A 22,433-nucleotide genomic window follows, 5' to 3' on the forward strand; every position below is an offset into this window, starting at 1 on the left:
ATTTTTGTCAAAATTCATATTTTAGCTAAACGCATAATATACGAGTGATATACTTTTTATATATGACCTGAATCGGACGGGCCGGCCATATGAAATGGAATTTGCAGCTTGTTTGAGAGTGATTTTTTCTTTCAAAAAATTGATTTTTTGACCATTATTCTGTTATTTTAATCGTTATATTTGACTTCTTCTCTTACAAATAAGCTCCAATTAACGATCAAAAAATCAATTCTCAAATTACTTACAAACACTTTTTGAGAATCTGTAAATCAATTTCCCTTTATTTTCTTCGTTCCATTTTCTTCACGGTCCGTCCCCTCGCCCAACCTTATTCTTTCTTCTTCACACACACTCCTTTCACCTTGCACTTTCACTCAACACCATTATCCTCTCTCTACCTCCAACATCCTCTCAAATTCACACAGTAGAGAGAGGGAGAGGTAGGGAGTAAAAATGAACCCATCAATTCTCCTCGCCAACCACTACACTACCCTCTTCACCCCAACCCTAAAGCCCGCCGGAATCCCTCCTGGCCTTTCCTCAACTCGTTTCCGCCGCTACCGCTATACAATCTCCACTGTTCGGGATTCCTCCTTGGAGCAAAATTCTAGTACTATTTCTGCTTTTCCATCCCGTATTGCTGTCAAAGCCGATGTTTTTGGGGAGAAGAGGGAGCTAACGGGTGTCCAGTCTTTGGTCGATGTCATGTCGCCTCCTATTCGAATAGCTGGTTCGGCTTTAGTCTTTGCAGCTGCTGTTGCGGCTGGATATGGACTTGGGTCTCGTAATGCTGGCTTGGGTGGCGCGGTGGCTTTTGGTGCTGCTGGGGCTGGTGCTGCTTATGCATAACTATGTGGTTAGTTGTGATGATCCCAGGTTTTTTCATGAATTTCAACTATAAGGATCCAGTTCCAAGATAAGAATAGTTAGTTGTTATATAACTGATATTTATTTATTTGGATATTGCAATGCACATTTAGTTGTTATAGGTATTCTGTAGTTTTCTCCAATAACAGGGCTGTAGTTCATTACCTGCACAATTTAATTAATCATAATCAATGATTGATGGTGCTTTACCTTCAATTGATGTCTGAAGCACACAATAGGATTTTTTTCTTTTGTTAGAGAAGTCATGTTTTGTGAATCACAAAACAAACCCAATCATTATACTCACACATATGGCACAGTTATTTACCACTACTAGGAGAGACATACAAAAAAGCCAAGATGCCTTGTATGCCAAAAAATTTGCCAAAAGCCAAAAGACAATTTGCTTGAAAATAATGGTAGAACTTCCAATTTTTTGTGCTATAAGGTTAATTCTGAGTAAAATGAAGGTGGATACCCAAAATGTACGGAGAAAAATACAAATTCACTCAAAAAAGAATAAGATAGCAGGAAAAATGAAGATTTTCCTTAGAAATTGAATGCCAACGTCATAATTTACCAGATATGGGTATTAAAGTTGGAGATGACAACATAAGTGATAGTGGGATCATGTGTTCCAACATCTAACTTGATGAAAACCAAATTGTGGCTAATCAAAGAAGATATTTTGAGAAAGACATAGCAAAAACAGAAAGTTTGCTACAGGAAAATGTGATGAACTTGAAACATTTCGAAAAGGAAAAGAAGATGTTCATCCTGAGAAGGTATCCATATGAAAACTTTTGCTATAGGAAAATGTGATGAACTTGAAACATTTCGAAAAGGAAAAGAAGATGTTCATCCTGATAAGGTATCCATATGAAAACTAAGGACTGAAATATTACAACTAGGCAGCTATATGTGATGTTGCCTAAAGGTACCGTTCCTTACATCCAACTGTTAGACCTGAATTCTGAGGGAGATAATAACTGATAAACTTAGGATAAACTTGAAAAACTACGAAGAGACAATTGAAGAACTTAGAAAGATAGGAAGTCCAACAAAAAGGAGTTACTGGCAATTGAGTCAGTGTCAGATCACAGATGCACTAAAAAAAACCGTGGAGTTTTCCAAAAGAAATGCAGATAGTTTCGAAAATTTCAAAGTAAAGGGATGAAGATATGCTCTAGCTATCAAGTATCTGCTGAAATAATATGTTATCTAGACAGTTGACTTTCATTTATTTCTCACATTACATAATCTGTAGAAGATTGATAACATCAGGTCTTGTGTTGTTGCTTCAAGTTTTAGTAGATCCCTCTACAAGTCTCTGCATCACCAGTAGCAGGGTAAGGTGGATAATAACCCGGATGTCTGATCATTTACTTCACTGATATTGTGTTAAAGTCTTAGGATAAGAATATCAAGGACTATCTACAGAAGAATCCAGATTTAAACAGTACACAAAGTTTCTACTAAACAGAAAATATTCTTGGTGTCTGAAATAACAGACGTTTCATGTGAAAAACTCAAAAGTAATCATTCACAGTTTTTCAGGTAAAATCTCCTGTAACATGCAAAAAGTTAACAAGTTTGATCAAGATAAATAGGACTCTGAAATAATCTTATAAGTCTGCAGAAGATAAACTTCCTAATAACATGGCAATAACAATACACTACACGCACACAAGAAAAAATGATTTCATAAAAAAAAAATAAAAATTACCTGAACCAATACATTGCATTCCATTGACAGAAGCCCTTCACTGTACATACTCTCTTGTGCATCCAGATCCTTGGACGATGTGAGGTTTTCATGGAACATTTTCCATCATTTGCAATGTTTAAAAAGGCGTAACGGGTAATGTTGTGTTTTCCTTCATGAGATGAGGCATATGCCTCAAGACGTCTTGAGCCATAACCTTCAAGGTAAACACAAAAATGTCAAAAAATTATTGAAATGCAAAATAAGCTTGTAATAAATCATAAAATTCTCAAAATTCATAGTAAAGCAATTTAAAATGAGCAAACTAACAAAAGAAAAATTCATAAAGTAACAAAAAAAGAACTATGATTTTAGTTGGTGGAAAATTGATGATTCCCAGAGTTTTACTATGAGAAAACATAATTTTTAATGGTACGAAAACGGATCAACCAAAATTTGTATGTTATGTGCGCCTGCACTTTAAACAAAGTGAATGTGTATAGAGAATTAAGAAATACACACCTCACAAGCCTTGAGCGGTGTTATGAGGCGTAAGCCTTCAAAAATTGTCTCACAGTTAGCGCCTTGATGCCAGCCTGAATCTGGTTTTTTAAACCATAGTCATTTGTACAGCTATGTCCTCAAGGTCTGATCCCCCACCCCCCTCCCCCCCCACCAAAAAAAAAAATCTAAACAAGGAGGATGCTTGGGATTGCTAAAGAAAATGAGCTTATAAGTGCTAAGAGCTTATAAAAAAATGTGTGCTTATCATCCCTTAAAACTTGTTGAAAAAAAATCAATTTTTACTTGTTGCGATAAATTCTCAGTTTAAAAACAAATAGTTGCTATATTCACAAGACAGGTGTTAATAAGCTCAAAATGAACTAAACAAATAATTTATGATTTGCCCCCAAAACAATTACTTCAACTCTTTGCATCTACATTTAAGACTAAGCAATACAGATCAGCTCAAAATTAATAGGAATATTTTATTATTATTATTCAATAATTTATTTTTATTTTTATTTTTTAAAACTATGGAACTAAATTTATTGATTTTCAAATAAATATATGTCATATACGTTCTTGAATTGCATGACCATAATTCTTCTTCTTTCAGTTTATTTGTAGGTTTTAGTCATATTATAATATGTCATTTACCAATATTTTGAAGCTGATCATCTATTTTCATTTTCTCAACGGTCTGCATTTGTTTAATCTTTCAGATATGGTATTGCCAAACAGAATGAGGCGTTCAATTCAGAGCTTTGTGATATATATTGCCGGTAAGTAAAGTTGTTTGACAATTTTTTCTGTATCACTAGTCTGTGGTTCATGTAGAAGTGGTATACCACTCTTATTCTTACAATGTAAATTTTGTAATAAAAGTTCAGAGAATAGAATAGCATTTATTTGCAAATGAGTAATTCACGGGGTAAGGATATTGTTCTCAGTTGGTGGTGGTGCATTGTTGGGTAGTAGGCAATACAATAGTTGAATAAAGCCTAAGAAATTACCTTTCCTTTCTAGATTTTTTTGTTGTTTTTCAGTTTGTTGTCTTGATAATCGATATTAACAATTGCTACACATAAAAATGACTACAGTATTTTTTTAAACATACTTAACAAGCCCTTTATGTGTAACCTCTTAGTAACTTTTTGTTCTTCTTAGATTTGTATCTGCTGTGCTTCCTCCCGGAAGAGAAGATCTTAAAGGCAGTGAAGTTGAAACCATCATCCAATTTAAGAACTCGTTGGGCATTGATGACCCAGATGCAGCGGCCATGCACATGGAAGTAAGTTTTTTATGTTTAATTTAATCTTTATGCCGAAGTAATAATGGTCGCTGTTGGTAATAAACTACTGTAATTCTAGTGTTCAATTTTCTATTTCTCAGATTGGTGGGCGAATTTTCAGGCAAAGGATTGAAACTGGGGATCGGGATGCTGATATAGAACAACGTTAGGTAATAATGTATAAGCTATGATGTTATAGTTTTAATGCCACATGACAGGTGCAGAGATTTAGAGCTTGACCATTTTGATGTTTCAAGTACAGGCGTTTCAGAAGCTAATATGCATCTCAAATCTTGTATTTGGAGAAGCATCTGGTTTTCTTTTACCTTGGAAAAGGGTGTTCAAGGTTACCGATGCCCAGGTAACTACTGTCTGGTGTATGCATTAAACTGAACCAGTTTCGTCGAAAACAATTTGTGGTATAATCATAATTTTTTAAGTTTGGTGAAAATAATTAAATTTAGCATTGGTAACCTTCATCTCATTCTAGAGTTCCTTTTTTCGTTTTTGTCCATTAGGTTGAGGTTGCTGTTCGGGACAATGTGCAAAGACTATGCCTTCAAGCTTGAATCAGTTGACCCAGGTAAATGCAAGTCTTCATAAATGCAGCAAACTTTTGGATGTCAAAATATAATAAATTTCTTGCAATTTATTTTGCTCTAATTTTTTGCTGCTTTTTGGATTCTTCTGTCTACATAACTCCAAATCAATTACCATTCTACATCTTTTTCTTGAAAATCTTAGTATTCTTTATTCCTTTGTGTTCATCATTCTAATCAAATACGTTATTACCAGGAATGAATGAACATCTTGAAAGTTTTGCTCATGCATTTTCCGAAGAATACTGTTTAAGTTTGGTTTCATTCTCAACTCTAATAACATTTAGTGGCATGTCCATCTTTGCGAAATGATCCTCTGCTCCTTGCAGGACACATCATTTCCCCCCTTTTTTTTGTGATAATATAATTTAATTATGCTTTGAGTAGAGCTGCCTGTTTAAGTATGATTCTTATTGACTAAATTACATTATTTGACCAAGACTGCAATGTTGACATACATTGAAATGTTTGCAGATGTTGATCTTGGCCAGTTGATCAGCCTTAGAGAAGCACAACTCATGTATCGACTTTCTGATGAGGTGTGATCTTTCTGAAAGGTTGACATTTAAATCTAAGCGTGTATCACAATGTTGTACCAAAGAAGACTGAGAAGTGATGATACATAACCTTTCAATGTGGTGGTTTCATTTCTTTTGCAGCTGGTGGAAGACATGTTTAGAAAGCATACGAGAAAGCTCTTGGAGCAAAATATATCTACTGCTCTGAGTATATTGAAGTCCAGAAGTAGAGATGGGTATGTTAACAACCAGTTCAAGTTATTTGAACTTGTAGATGGCTAACAAGTTAATAGTTTCGAGGGAGTCTTTTCTGTATCTCCCTTCTCTTATAAAATGTTTGTTTTGTGGAAGAGAATGATTCACTAGATCAATATAATCATCACGAAACTTTACAATAGACGAGTATACTGAATTCAAGGGCAAAAGTTGAAATAACCATTATGATTTTATACATACTGACAAATATAGTGACTTGAGCTAAAATCAGCCCAATACCGTTTATGCATGAGCTTTGCCCTAATCTACATCAGGTGATAAAATTTTGAGTTTGGCTTGATCTGATACTGAGCATAGACCCAAATAAGGATGGGCATGGTACCGTTCTTGCAAGAACTGGACCGAACCAGTTATGTGTGTGTGTGTGTGTGGTTCTGTTCTTTTCAAGAATGAGCTTAGAACGTGAGTTAAATTATGCACGCGTGGCTGCATCAGTTGTATCTATCTATGTAAATTTGTACATTTATTTACATTGCTATAAAAGGTGAAATACATAAGAAAGTTAATTACTTGTCACAAAAAAAAAAAGCAAAAAAAAAGTGAAAGTTTTGTTCAGACTCAACCTGCTAGTTCTTCGTTCACAAAATCAAGAATTTATTTTTTGTAATTTGAAACTGGATTGAACATGCCAGTTTTTGGTTCTAGAAAACCAGCGTTCATTTTTTCGCCTTTCGGAACGGGATCAAGTCTGCGGGTCTAGTTTGGTGGTGGTTTGGTACATATGGTTCCGAGGATTTCGCCCACCCCTCTCAGACATAATAAATGCAGTCATGCAGATCAAATAGCAAGCCATTGACAGTCTTCCTAATAATGGGTTAGTCATATAATGATGGGCACACTCAGACCTTGCAATTACTTTGTTGGTTGTATACAACTAAATTTATCCACTTTTCCTTCTAATAGGGCTGAAAATCTGGCATTGTTTTTTACTACCATTTTTACGTTGTGGTATTTACACCATCTAGATGAACTGAAATATTTCGTAGGCAACGTGTCATTGAGGAGATTGACAAGATATTGGCGTTCAACAATCTGTTAATCTCACGGAAGAGCCATCCTGATGCCAGTCGCTTTGCTCATGGGGTTGGACCTGTATCTTTGATAGGTATGAATGCTATCTGATTTCTGGTCTCCTGCTCTTCTTAGGCCTTGATGTTTGATTTGTTCTTCTTGTTTTGATAATATTTGAGCTTTGCTGAAAGTTCCGCAAAAGAATTTATCTGTCTCAACTCTCAACTGTTTTTTCTTCGAAAACTTAAGTTAGAGTTGATGAATATTGTTTCAGGTTGGGAGTATGATTGTGATAGAAAGATGGATGACTTAAGGTGCTAAGGAATTTCTTTTCTATGTTCACTATTTTGAATTTTATAATTTTACATTAACATTCCATTAACTGTGAAAATCCATCCCCGAAAGCGTCTTTTATTCTGGGTTGTTGCTTCTCCAGGTATGAAGATGCTGGGGAGATGTTCTGTGTTTTGTTATATTATAAAGTGTTAACATCTGTATGTAGGTTGTGCAAATTCACACGATAAAGGACCTAAACTACGGAGCTCAATAACAAAATTCAATATTTAAAACTGTAGCACACTGAGTGCTTATTAGATTGAGATGGATAAAATTTAAGAAGTACCACTTAAAGTGATCGCACTCCACTTATCTGTAGTTCAAAATATTAAATATAAGTGCTGTGACTTACCACTGAATTCTGAACTGAATAGTTAACAGGTGAGCTATAACACGCATACACATGAAAACTGGAATTAAAATATAGTTTAAAAAATATGCAAAATACTATTTTTCCGTTGTTCATAAACACTACATGTTTATAATATTTGTTATTGTGCTCCAAGTTAATGAAATATATATGTTGCTAGGGATCTAGTTGCTAAGTCTTCCATTGCATGTAGCTATGAATTGAACGGAATGAGGAAGAACGATTCATGTAACCGATATCAAATTTCTTGGGAATAAGGCTTAGTTTGTTTCTATAATGTTCTTTTAGTTAATGAAATATATGTGTTATTTGTATATTCATACATATAGAGTCCATGGTAGAAATCAATATGATGGCTTGAGTTTTTTGGCCAAAATTTTTTTGGCTTGAGTTTCTTCACTTTGTCCAAATGATTAGGCCACCTTGCCCATTCCCTTTTAGTTATTGTTTTGGGTGGTGGTCCGAGGTGGTGCTTAGAATTTAAGAATGCCGAGGATCATTTTGGATTGTTCATTCTCAATTAAAAAGAATGTAAAAAATTTTAACCCATTTTCTGAAAGTGGAGAAATTTTGGATTGTTCAGTACCGCCTCTGCCACCATTGTCAGGCACCAATGAAGCCCAATACTACATCTAATACTGGTGGTCACCTCTGCCATTAGATTAGTTAATCACACGAGGCATAAAAATTCTCATCACCAACCGGTTCCTCATCAGAGTTGACCCATAACATCAGGTGGTGTTGATTTTGGGTAGCTACAGATTTATTCTTGGCTTCGGCAAAGGCGTCAGTTCCTGTAATGGGTGATGCTTCTGTTCCATGGGTTTCAGATTATTACAATTCCATTTTCCTATGTTCTTATTGTGGTTTTACTGAGTTGTTGGCAGCTGAGGAGCTGGTGGTAGTGTGGAGGGGTTGGTGGAATTCCAGTCGTGGTTCTGATGCAAATGCCTTAGTTTAGCAGGATGCCATGGAAGTGGATGGTAGAGGAAGAGGTGGACTACGGAGATGGGGGCTAGTTGCTAGACAGGTTAATCTGCACTTAGCGATTTAGCATTGGGCCATCAGTTTTACTGCGAGTCCTGAATGAGAAAATTAATTAATAGAAAGTTAGTTTGTGTCTCCCTATAATTGTAGTCATGGTAAGATTTTGTTTTATGCAATCATCAGGGTCTGTCAGGCACATGAATTTTCTATAATCAAGTTGAAATAGAAAATGGACAACTTGTTATTTAACAGTATAACTTGACTTAGATGGTCATGTTACTCAATCGCATTAATTTATTATCTTTACATATTTTAACTAGTAATAAATGTTTTACATTTCATTGTTATGTTAGTCCAAGTATGTGTTTTACTACATGACAAGTTGTTGCTTATGCTGCTTCCTACTAGTGAAGGATAGTTATGATAGAGTGAATTATTATATAACCAGGATTACTAATTAGTTGATGAATTGTAGAGGTTTCATACTCTTGAAATTTTTTAATTTCTATTCTGATTTTTCTTTGAGATGTATTCATTTTCTTTAGAATGAAAAGAATAGCCATAGTTAGTTATGCTGTTACGCCTTCACCTATACCTCTGTCTTCCAGAGAAAATATATATATCTCTGTCTCAATTTTCAACTATTAATTTTATATAACACGATCTGTAAATAACAATTTAACTACATCCTAGTCCCTATGCAAAGTTGAATAATATATATTGGAAAATAAAAACTGTTTATGTTACTACTAATCAAAATGGTGTTAAAGATACAAACTTCCATGAATGTTATCTCAAATACTGGTACCACGAGTTGATATTGGGAAGAAATATTATTATCTTTTTCTGGTGTACCTGTCGATGTGAATATGCTTTTTTTCCTAGACAATACATCTCTACCTTTTTCATTTATTTACTTTTCTATTAACTTCATCCTTCTGTTCTTTGCTCTAGCTTGCTGCATTAAACCAATTGAGGAATATATTTGGTTTAGGTGCATGAGAAGCGGAGTCAATTGCATTGGATGTTACCTCTCAAGTATATCGTAAACGTCTTCAGAACTCTGTATCCAGTGGTGATTTAGCCGCTGCTGATAGTAAAGCAGCCTATCTTCAAAATCTATGTGAAGAGTTGCACTTTGATCCAGAGAAGGCAATTGAGATTCATGAAGGTACTATATGTTAAATTGAGAAGTCTATAGTATGAGACTTGCATCAGAGACATGCTGCCATCATATTTCTCTGAGGATTTCACTTTCTGTTTGCTTATTCAATGTACTGGTGCAATTGTCAGTTTGTTAGAAAACTAATTTAGTTTACAAGTTTGTGCAATATATAAAATCTATAGCAAATAGATCATGCAGAGGGCATATATGGCCGTAGTGATGTCAAGGAGTCGAGCCGAGCCGGCTCGCGAGCCGAAACTCGAGGCTCGGGCTTGGCTCGAGCTTTTTTAAAAGAGTTTTTTCCGAGCCCGAGCCGAGCCGAGCAGAGCAAAAGCTCGGCCGAAAAAACAAGGCTTGCCTCGAGCTTTAGACTCGAGCCGGGCCGGCTCGATTTTTTATATTTTTAATATAAGATTAAAAATCTAACATTTTCTTAAAAAAAATTTAAAAATTGCATAATTTATACGAGTTACAAATCAAATAAAAATTACAACTTATAAAATTACATTACAAATTAAATAAAAATTAAAATTTACAGCCCTCCTCATTTTTCTGGGTTTGAGACTGGCTACATGACGTAGGTAAAGTTAAAATTGTACACAAATAAAATATTTCGTGTACAATTTTTTTTGAAACAAATAAATTTAAAAATTACATATTGTTTTGAAATAATTTATTTTAAAAATTTATAACATTCTATGTTTGGATCTGCTGCAACTCTTCGGTCAGTATACTGTCAACATGTTCTTGAATACATAATTCTGCACATTTCGAACCTTTCAAGCATATTAAAGCCTCTAATATATATTCTTTTAGTCTTGAACGTTCGTCTGATAAAATTCGACCACCTAAACTGAATGCAGCCTCCGATACTACCGTAGACACCAGATGTGTTAGTAGATCACGTGCAATTTTTAATATAATTGGATACTGTCTTTCATTATACCTCCACAAATTTAGAAGACTAAATTCCTGTAATTCTTTTTCAGGTAATACACTGCGAACGTCCATGCACATATACCTAGCTAACTTGGAGGGAATTTCAAAAGTTGTACCACCGACATTTATTGCTCTAGACATCAATGAATTAGAACTAAACGAGAGAACACTTGTATTGCTTTTTAAAAAAATTCATAAATTATCTGAATTTGTTGAAATATTTCTTAAAGAAGAACTTTGGAAAGCAGAAATGCACTGACGTTCTTTATCAGCATAATAATTATACATTTTAGATAATGTAGATTCTATATTTACATGTGATAATTCCACATTCATGAAATTTGAAATTCCCTTTACAGTGGCTATTGTGCCATTCAAATTAAGTCAAGGATCCATTACTAAAACTAAAATAAATAAAGAGGGCAATTTTTCCTAATATTTAAGAAATTTTAACTCCATAGAGCAAACTAAGTCAGAAAAAGGGCAAATTCCTGTATTTGTGTAATGTTTGTAAAATGTAGAAAAATGTTGTAAAACAAGTGAAAATGTAGGGTAATAAACTCTGTTACATTCCTTTGTAGTATCGAAAAAAGATTTAAAATTTTTTTCACGTGAAATGCAAGAAACCATTCCCAATCTTCTAAATTATGTTTGGGTTCGTATATATGCCTATTATTATAATATAATGAAATCACTTTATCGTAATTTTCACACGAATGTAATATAAGATATGTAGAGTTCCATCTATGTGTTACATTAGTGACAAATGATTTCTCCTGTAAGCCATACTTTGCACAGAAACTGTTAAATGCTTGTTTTCTTGCTGGTGGCACAGTAATAAAATTTATTACTTGTCTAATTTTATTTAAAGAAGAATTTATATGTTCTAATCCAGCTTTTACAATTAAATTGATAATATGATATACACAACATTGATAAAAAAATAAAGTTCCAAATAAAGGGTTAAGATCATTAATAAATTCTTTCGATAACACCTTTGTTCACATTAGCATTATCAAAAGTAAAATTTCGAATCATATCTTGCATACCATATTCCTGTATGATATCTTTTAAAATCATGTATATGTTAGTGACATTATGAGGATAATCTACACATCTAAATGCAATAATCCTTTTATGTAAAAGTCACATGTGATCAATATAATGAGTCGTAGCAGCAATATAACGTTTTCTATTACCACCGGTCCATAAATCAAATTTAAATGATATAACACTATTAAAAGTTTTTAGACTTTCAATAGCAACTTGTTTTCTTTTGTTATATAATTTTTCAGTATCTGAACAAAGAGTATTTCTATAGTAAGAAGAATACATGGGTTGAAAATATTTCTGCACGAGCCAGGTAAAGTGTACTGAGTCTATCATCGTAAGCGGCATCTCTGCTGTAGCCACGTATGCAGCCATTCCTTCACGAAATCTTTCCTGTGAATATACAAAGGTGGAAAGAGTAGAACAAGAATCACCAAACACTAGTTCAGTCTGTTTCGAGTCGAGATCGACTGGTTTTGCTTTGCAACTCCTTAATATGTGTCTATTCAAATGTGTTGTGCTCGAATTGGGCTTCCAACTAAGTTCTTTGCCACAGTAATTGCAACATGCTTTCCAAATATCCACTCCATTTTGAACACCAACTTTTTTAGTTGTCATATGTTGCCAACAATCCGAGAATTCTTTTTTCGATTTTTTAATCTTGAGTACTTCTCATCAATATTCTCCAAATCAATTGGAACATTTCGAGATGCATCGTCATAACCAGATGGAGTACTCGAGCTACCCTTAAACTGATTAAACTCTTCATTAGTAAAATTCATTTATAACTAGTATAGACCGTATAGTATAAAATACAAAATATTAACGTATAATTGTATGAGAGTGAAAGAAATTGAATATGAGATCGAGAGCAAAAAAATTAGAGTTGAAACTTGAATATATAATATTGCAATTTAAAATTGATTGAAATAAATTGATTTGAAACTTAAAAATTTACTGCGTATTTATAGCCAAAAAAATTAATTTTACCTCCAAATTTGAAATCCAAAAATTAATATTAACCTCGTAAATTGAATTATGAAATACAGTAAAAAAAAAAAAAAAGAGTATAAAATACAATGGGCTAACTGCCGTTACAGGCAGCTATAATGGCAACTTAACTAAATATATGTATTAAATTTTTTTTATATTTAACTTTGATCTTCGAATTCGGGTGTGGCCCGTGACACGAGCCGACCCTTGTGGCTCGTTAAGCCACGATAGGCCAGCTCAGGCTTGGGCCAATGCCCCAAAATGGGGATCGGCTTGAGCCTAGGCTCGCTCCATTCGAGCCACGAGCCGCCCGAGCCACCGAGCCGGTTTGACATCTCTATGATCATCTCAAAGTTGCAAACGTGATAAATAGTATTATTAATATTTATTGCTCTTATATTAATCAAGTAGTATTTTAGACTTATTGTGAGCCTTCCAACACTAAAACAAAAAGCAATATATTCAATTGTCGATAAAGTAATCGAATATTAAAACTAAAACATGCAAGACTAATCAAGAATTGCAAGAATTTAACTAAAATACTTGTCTTGAATTAAAAATAAACAATAAAATGTTTCTTCTTCATCCAATACATGAAAAGAATTAGCCTAGTATGTTACTAATCAATCACACAAAAAGTTTGGAAAACATCACTCGAAATTGAAAACAATGATTGGCAATTAAAAAATCAATTTCGTCTTCGTAAATCTTCAACCCGAACTTTGAATCTTCAATCTCCTGTGTTAATCGCCTTTGAGGTGCATGCTAACCTCTTTCTTGTGATGAGAAATATGTATATTATGTTGCAGTCTAGTTAGAGCATTCCCATTTGGACAAATAGTTGGTTGTATTTGATTTCTAAAAGAATTTAGGTCAAAAAGGACACTATGCTGTTCAGGCTAGCAAGGGCTCCCTCGCGCACCATATAGTTTACTATTTGCCTACGATAACTGATTTTGCTGTTGATAAATGGACAATAGGGTGCGTTGTGCAAGCGAAAATTGGACTGTGTGCAAGGACTGTGGTGCAAATTTTCCTTTTGTTGCATTTTTGTCCCTCCATTTCATTCTTTATTCATTTTAGCTCATTTTGCCTTCGAAAGTTCTGCGTACAATAGACCTCCTCTGGTTGGATTAAGTGTGTGGAGGCTAATGGACATCTTTCTGTAATATGATCTGGCCCTTCGCAAATTGTTTTAACTGCTGTACCATCTTCACATGCTGAGTAAGGCTATCTAATTTGTTTGTCAATGTTTCCATTTGAGCTACTAATGATATAGTTATATCAATGTTATGTATTCCTATATTTTCCTTGACACTTCTCTGCCTATTGGCCACGTAGACTGATTTTCTACAATTCTTTTAAAAAATTCTGAATGATTTTCGAATTGAATATACAAGATTGACCTTCCCACTCAAGCATCGGTTATGTTATAGAATTCAGGCGTCAGGCATGAATAGAATATACAAATATCAGTCTTTATGAATGTTCATAGTGGGGGTGTTTCCTGAAAATAGTCTTTGAATCTTTTCTATACTTCTAGATAACTCTCAAGATTCTTTTGCTTGAAAGTATGAATTTCATTTAAGATATAATGGACTCGAGATGGCTGGAAGAATTTCAAAGTGGAATTTTTACACCACGTCATTCTATGAAATAATGTTTCTAGAAATTAGGGAATTTAGTCATTCCCCTACTCGTTCCTTCAAAGTGTGAGGGAATAGGTACAGTTGAAATGCATCAAAAGACATGTTTTCGTGGTTGATGATATTGTAAAGCCTCAAGAAGGCCTAAATATATTTACGAGGATTTTCTGTTGATCTTCCAAAAAAAACTGATGTCGTGATGATTTTGAAATAAGTCGATGATGTCAGGTCTAATGTGGAACTTAGCTTGTTTAAAAGGTAGATATATGATAGGTGGTTGCATAGGTACTGGAACGTGATTTATATAATCCCTTACTAAAGCTTCTCCATCATTTGCGAATGCTCTTAGCTGATCTGGCTGAATTGGTTGATCTAGTGGTCATGGGTTTTGATCTGGATTCGAATGTAGATTTTTTGCCGTTTCTCTCAACTCTTTCGTTCTCACGATTTTCGAGACCTACCGGAAGAAGCTCTATCTCGTTAGAATTTTGCATAAACAATGATTTCCTTAAAAGGGCAAAACAAGAGACTTAGTTTCCTCACTAAATAGCCTAATCAAATAAAAACTTGAAATCTAGAAAACAAAAATAAATAATAAACTCAAATTAAATAAATTATTCCCTGATAATGGCATCAAGAACTTGTTTAGAGAAATCCCGTAAGTAATACGTGATGAATTGCATGCGTCGTCCCATGAGAAATAAAATTCAACCAAGTGTATTAGTTTTAAATCAGATTCAAAGTAAGCAAACAAAGAAATGTATGTCTTGTAGTTATTCTAAATTAATCTACGAAAGCTTTTAAAATTTGGCTTTGTATTTATATGTATTGAGTTTATTGGACTGCGAATCCTCATATTATGATCTATTTCAATTTTGAATTTTGTAACTACTTTGTTCGTACATTCTTGACAATCGATAAATCTCTTGTATTTAATTCCCTTTTTCAAGACAAATTAAATATATTCTAGTCACAAGCTGAATATATTCCTAGTCCGAATTTGAATGAATAGAATACATTCAATTTCACGATTAACTAACATATTGCATGTGTGATAAATATTTCTCACATTTATTGGATATATGTTAATCAAGCAGTGTTCTAAACAGTGAGCCTCTTATAACTACAACAAGCAACTATATATTGAATTTGTGATCAAGCAATCAAACAATGAAATTAAATGATGTAGCAAAAGATTATAGGAAAGATGAATAAATCTTATAAGATGAAAAAAAAAACTCATGAAATTTTATTTCTGTCAAAACAATGCGGCCACAAAGGGCTTACAATGCCTTATATAGGGAAAACCCAAAGAAAATTCGAAAAATAAAAAAATAATAAAAAATATTTTTCCCAAAAAATGAAAAAATTGAGATAATGACAAAAATTGAAACTCCTAATCTTAAGGGTTATCCTCCAACAAACAGAAGTCAAATCCGAATTAAATATAAAGAGTTATAACCAAAACAAAAATTACCAAAAATAGAAAAAAAAAAAACTTAAACGAAGGAATTTGGCGAAATTGGGCGTACGTCTTCATTGGTCCATTTTCGATCAAATTAGACTAAAATTTAACCCAAAATAGACTACCTAACATTTCTCAAAAAATTGGAAAGTTTCCTATTTCAGCTTGCATCGGTCTCACTTTTCCATGAAGTCCAATTCCTTATGCATTACATCATTCTCCTCTGGTTGAGACTCAAATTTGCCGAGAAAGTAAAATCATTATCAGAATTATCACATGAAATGGCACCAGATGCTTAATACTAAAAACATTAGATGTACAAACGTAACTAGGTAAATTCAACGGTATACATTGGGATTAATCTTCTCAATGATCTCCAATGGACCAATCTTCTTTGCAGAAAGCTTGGTATATTCATGAGCAAAAATACGATCCTTTGTCAACACTGCCCAAAAAAGTCAACAACCTCAAATTTCACATGGCGACGTTTAAGAACTACATCATACTTATACTTAGTAACAGCAGCTTGCAAATGATCATAAGTTTGTGAATGAACTTGTTGCAACTGCTGAATGAAATCCTCCACTTTACCATGCATTTTAATAGTAGTAGAAAGTGGAACCAGATCAAGAGGACTGCGAAGAATAAGGCCATCTACTACCTGAAATGGATTAAAGCCTGTACTTCGATTAACTGCATGATTGTGAACAAATTCTGCCTGATACAATTTTTGATCCCATGATTTGATGTGATCACCTACTAAACAACGTAGTAAATCACCCAAGGACCAGTTCACAACCTCCGTCTGACCATCTGTTTGAGGATGATATGTACTGCTAAAGTCCAACTGTGTATTGACCATACGCCATAAACTAGGCCAAAAGTGACTAGAAAACGAGTATCCCGGTCAGTCACAATAGAAACAGGAAGTCCATGTAGATGATAGACCTCACAAAAATATAGCAATGCCACATCGATAGCATCTATAGTCTTTTTGTAGGAAATGAAATGGACCATCTTGGAGAAACGATCAACCATCACAAAAATAGAATCAAATCCATATTGAGTCTTGGGCAGCCCCAAGACGAAGTCCATACTGACATCTGTCAAAGGTTGGGTCGGAATAGTCAAGGGCATATACAATCTAGCATTTGTAACCTAGCCTTTAGCAAAATGACATGTTCAACAGCGCTCCACGAACCTACCAACATCTTTGCACAATGAAGGCCAAAAATAAGAGGCAGCAACTAGTTTAATGTTCGATCACGACCTACGTGGCCCTCATTATGCAACTCTTAAATTATTTTAAGCCGCAAACTGCCCTTTGGAATACATATATGATTTTCTCGAAAAAAACCCTGACCCAGACAAACTCCAAATGCACACCCTTCTGCAACTTCCGGATAATCTGTGAAAAATATGAATCAATAGCATATACATAACAGATAGTGTCAAAAATAAGGACCTCTGATAAGTGTGTTTTTGCACACTTATTTAGGTCACAAACATGACTTAATAATGAGCAAAATGATTGAATTTTGACTTAATCTAGTTATATTTGTGAATTGTAGGGAACACCGATGAACATGGTGAAATTCAGAAGAAAAGAGCCAAAAAAGACTAAAATGGAGCAAAATGATAGTTCAGGGACCAAAAGTGCAAATATCCAGAAGTTGACTCGATGAACAAATCGAGAAATCAATTAAGCTAATTGCCAAATTCACGATTCCGTGGGGTGATGAAATGAAAAGAATGAAGAGAAGATGCTAAGAAGTTAAGGATGCAAGTTGGAGGACCAAAATGCAATTTCTCCATAGTAGATAATACTATGCGACCCCATAGTATTATCTTCTATGCGGTCGCATAGTACCATACCGAAACAAAATAAGGGTGGAAAATTCCTTCTATGCGACCACATAGGATTACTCTATGCGTTCGCATAGAAAAAAAGGTTGAAGAAAATTTTGGTTTCTTTTTTCTTCCGAAACTCTTATGGAAACAAAATTTTAGGGTTCTGTAAATATAAAAACCTGATCAGAACGAAGGGGGACGCCGTTTGTACATTTTTTGGGAGATTTTGAAGAACAAACAAGGGAGAAAAGATCTTAACCTTCATTTGGAACTTTATTTTTCATCAACGTTGTGTATATCATATTATCAATTTAATTGTAAAAACTGGATTAGAACATATAAGTTCTCTTTTATAAAATTAGACAAATAATAAATTTTATTATCGTGTCACCAGCAAGAAAACAAACATTTAACAGTTTGTGTGCAGAGTATGGCTTACAGGAGAAATCATTTGTCACTGATGTAACACATAAATAGAACTCTACATATTTTATGTTACATTGGTATGAAAATTATGATAAAGTGATTTCATTATATTATAATGGTAGGCATATATACGGACCCGAACATAATTTAGAAGATTGAGAATGATCTCTTGCATTTAATGTAAAAAAATTATAAAATCTTTTTTCGATACTACAAAGGAATGTAGCGGAGTTTATTACCCTACATCTTCACTTGTTTTATAACATTTTTTTACATTTCACAAACATTTCATAAATATAGGAATTTGCCATTTTTTCTGACTTAGTTTGTTCTATGGAGTTAAAATTTTGTAAATATTGGGAAGAATTACCCTCTTTATTTATTTTAGCTTCAGTAATGAACTCTCAATTTAATTTGAATGACACAATAGCCACTGTGAAGGGGATTTCAAATTTCTTGAATGTGGAATTATCGCATGTGAATATAGAATTTACGTTATCTGAAATGTATAATTATTATGCTGATAAAGAAGGCCGGTGTAGTTCTACTTCCCAAAGTTCTTCTTTGAGAAATATTTTGAAAAATTCAGATAATTTATGGAATTTTTTGAAAAGCAATTCAAGTGTTTCCTCGTTTGGTTATAGTTCATCGATATCTAGAGCGATAAATGTCGGTAGTACAAATTTTGAAATCCCCTCCGAGTTAGCTAGATATATGTGCGTAGACGTTCTCAGTATGTTACCTGAAAAAGAATTTCAGGAATTTAGTCTTCTAAATTGGTGGAGGTCTAATGAAAGACAATATCTAATTGTATCAAAAATTGCACGTGATCTACTAACACCTCCGGTGTCTATGGTAGCGTCAGAGGCTGCATTCAGTTTAGGTGGTCAAATTTTATTAGATGAACGTGCAAGACTAAAAGAAGATATATTGGAGGCTTTAATATGTTTGAAGGATTGGGAATGTGCAGAATTACGTGTTCAAGAACATGTTGACAGTATACTGGCCGGAGAGTTGCAGCAGATCCAAGCATAGAATGTTGTAAGTTTTTAAAATAATTTATTTCAAAACAATATGTAATTTTTAAATTTATTTGTTTCAAGAAAAATTGTACACGAAATATTTTATTCGTATACAATTTTAATTCCGTCTACATCATGTAGCCGGTCCCAAGTCCGGAAAAAGGAGGGTTGTAAGTTGTAATTTTTATTTAATTTGTAATGCAATTTTATAAGTTGTAATTTTTATTTAATTTGTAATGCAATTTTATAAGTTGTAATTTTTATTTGATTTGTAACTCGTATAAATTATGTAATTTTTAAATTTTTTTTTTAAGAAAATGTTAGATTCGTAATCTTGTATTAAAAAATAAATAAATCGAGCCAGCTCGACTCGGGCTCAACAAGGCCTGCCTTTTTTTTCGCCGAGCAAGCTCGGGCTCGAAAAAAGATCAAGCCTCGAGTTTCGGCTCGGCTCGTTGACATCACTATCCCTATACGGCCATAGAAAATTGATATGTTAATTCTCCATCAAGGAAAAAGCCTTTCTTCCCAGTGTGTCAGTATAAGTGAGGAAAATTCATTTGTTGTGTCTATATTACTCACATTCTAATTTTCATTTAATTTTTGACAAACATGACCTCTAAAATGCTGTAATATGTTTAGTTTGTCTTTTGTGATTTTTTTTTTCTATCTAAAAAAGATTTTTCCTTTTCAATGTCTAGGAATTTACCGGAGAAAGCTTCCGCAACTAGTAGCTGATAAAGGAGAACTTAGTGATCACGACGTGAAAATATTGGAACGGATACAGATCATGTTTTGCGTTCCAAAGCAAACCGTTGAAGCAGCTCATGCAGATATCTGTGGCAGTTTATTTGAAAAGGTTTGTTCTTCACATTTACAATGACACGGGCTGTTACCAAGTTTTGATCCTGTTTATAAGGAGTAGGATGATTTGTATTATGGTTGTACCTCCTGGATCACATCTCCTATCGAAAAAATATAAGAAGCCTCTGCTTCTCTTCACAATTAAAAGGAAAATAGAGATGAATTGCCTAGATAATTGCCTAGATAATTGTAGGTACTATTTGTGCTCCTTGCTTGGTTAGACTTCGTTTATAGAAGACTTGGAGCTTTTTGGCTGTGACAAATCTGTTTTCATTTGAATTTTTAGTTATTTTATTGGAATGCCACCGAAAATCTTATGTTACACCATTGCTCTGCTCTTTGTAATTAATGTGATAAAAATGATTACTCTAAGCTTTTAATGAACTTGTTCTATTGAAATCCCTTCTTTTGTCATAACAAACTGTGGTGTTCTTATTTATTTATTTAGTTTTTCTGGTATTCCTTGCTTTCCATTATGCCCTCATGATTGTTAGTTTCTAATCCAAAATCACTTTGACAGGTCATTAAAGAAGCAATTGCTGCAGGAGTGGATGGGTACGATGCTGAAGTTAAGAAGTCTGTCAGAAAGGCTGCTTTTGGTTTACGTTTAACCAGGGGGGTTGCAATGTCTATTGCTAGTAAGGCAGTAAGTATCTGATGAATCAGGATATCCGTACATATTTGTTGGACTATGTTCTTAAAGAATTTCTGATAGCTATAAATAACTTGGATAAATGCAGGTCCGTAAGATTTTCATCAGCTACATTCAACGAGCGAGGGTGGCGAGTAATCGTACGGAGTCTGCTAAAGAACTCAAAAAGATGATAGCTTTTAATAGCTTGGTTGTCACTGAACTAGTTGCAAACATCAAAGGTGAATCAACTGATACTCCACCTAAAGAGCCTATTGAAGAAGAAGAAAAACCAACAGAGGTAGATGAGGAATGGGAGTCCTTGCAGTCACTTCGGAAAGCAAGACCAAGCAAGGAAAGTATGGGAAAACCAAGCCAGACGGAGATAAATCTTAAAGATGACCTCCCAGAAAGGGATAGAACTGATCTTTACAAGACATATTTGCTATTTTGTCTAACTGGTGAAGTGACTAGAATTCCATTTGGGGTTCAAATCACTACAAAGAAGGATGATTCTGAATATGTTCTGCTAAACCAACTTGGTGGAATACTTGGATTGAGTGACACGGAGATTGTTGACATACACAGGAGCTTAGCTGAACAGGCTTTCAGGCAAGAAGCCGAAGTTATTTTAGCTGATGGACAGTTGACTAAGGCAAGAATTGAGCAACTCAATGAGTTGCAGAAGAATGTTGGCTTACCGCCTCAGTATTCTCAAAAAATAATAAAAGAGCATAACTACTACAAAATTGGCAGCAGCACTGGAAACTTCTGTTGGCCGGGGGAGGCTTAGCATAAAGGAAATTCAAGAACTGAAAGAAAATGGGGTTGATGTGGACACCATGATCTCTGAAAGTTTACGAGAGAACCTGTTCAAAAAAATCGTTGATGATATCTTCTCATCTGGTACAGGAGAGTTTGATGAAGAGGAAGTATATCAGAAAATACCGAGAGATCTCAATATTAATGCTGTTAAGGCCAAAGAAGTTGTTCAGGAGCTTGCACGAAGTAGATTATCGAACTCCCTTGTACAGGCAGGGGCACTTCTAAGGCAGAGAAACCACCCAGGGGTGTATGCATCATATTTTTGTTCTTTAGTTCTAGAAGATTCGTTTATTGATTGTGTGACTTAATTGTTTCTCTATGTTCTTGTCGGTTAATTCTCTCAATGACTTGTTAGCCTGTGACAAGGCTGTACCTTCGACTCGTGCCAGAGGAACTGGCTGATCTCTTCCTCCTATACTTGAAAAGTGACCCGTCACCCGAAAATTTGGCCAGAGTTCAATATCTACTGAATATCAATGACTCAACAGCAGAAGCTTTGCGAGCCATGAAGGATGGAGGACTGCTAAATGGAGCAGCAGAGGAAGAGTTTGTATTTTGAATGTTTGTCAAATAAGAAGTTTTAGGGAATATTTGCTTGATTTAGTCATCTTTCTGTTCTGCAAATGAAAAAATTTAACAGTTTTGTTACTTGTTTATCAGGGACAGGATATAATTTTCTAAAGATCGTGTTCTTTATTATTTGTTTCGATGAGTTAAAAGTTTAAATGCACAAGTCTGTTTGAACATCACCTTAAGGCTGCCCAGTGGGTTTCACGACTTGGCATCTCGTCCAAGTCTTTATTACGTAGTACTGTACACTTTGGAAAAATATGTCCTTTTACTCTTCACGTCCTATTTTGTACTCCAGGATTCAACCTCAGACGGTTATGTCATGAGATAGAAGTCTTAGATCCGAATTTTGAGAATGCGACAGAAAGTCACGAGATGTAAGAGGACATAAGCTTTCCAGAACGTACAATACATATAATATAATGATTTGGCATGAAGTCGGTTCGTCATTAGAGTATTTAAAGATAAGAGCATCTTCAAACGACTTTTTATTTATAAAGAACATTTTATGCATAATAGAGC

At 34.3% G+C, this 22,433-nt stretch overlaps 1 pseudogene; it reads left to right on the forward strand.

The window, feature by feature from the left end:
- The first annotated feature begins 293 nt into the window (after positions 1–293).
- LOC111371833 lies at positions 294–22,040 on the forward strand (annotated as a pseudogene).
- Positions 22,041–22,433: the final 393 nt, after the last annotated feature.

The sequence above is a fragment of the Olea europaea genome, chromosome 22 (assembly GCF_002742605.1).
Source record: "Olea europaea var. sylvestris chromosome 22, O_europaea_v1, whole genome shotgun sequence".
In the NCBI taxonomy this organism is placed as follows: domain Eukaryota; kingdom Viridiplantae; phylum Streptophyta; class Magnoliopsida; order Lamiales; family Oleaceae; genus Olea; species Olea europaea.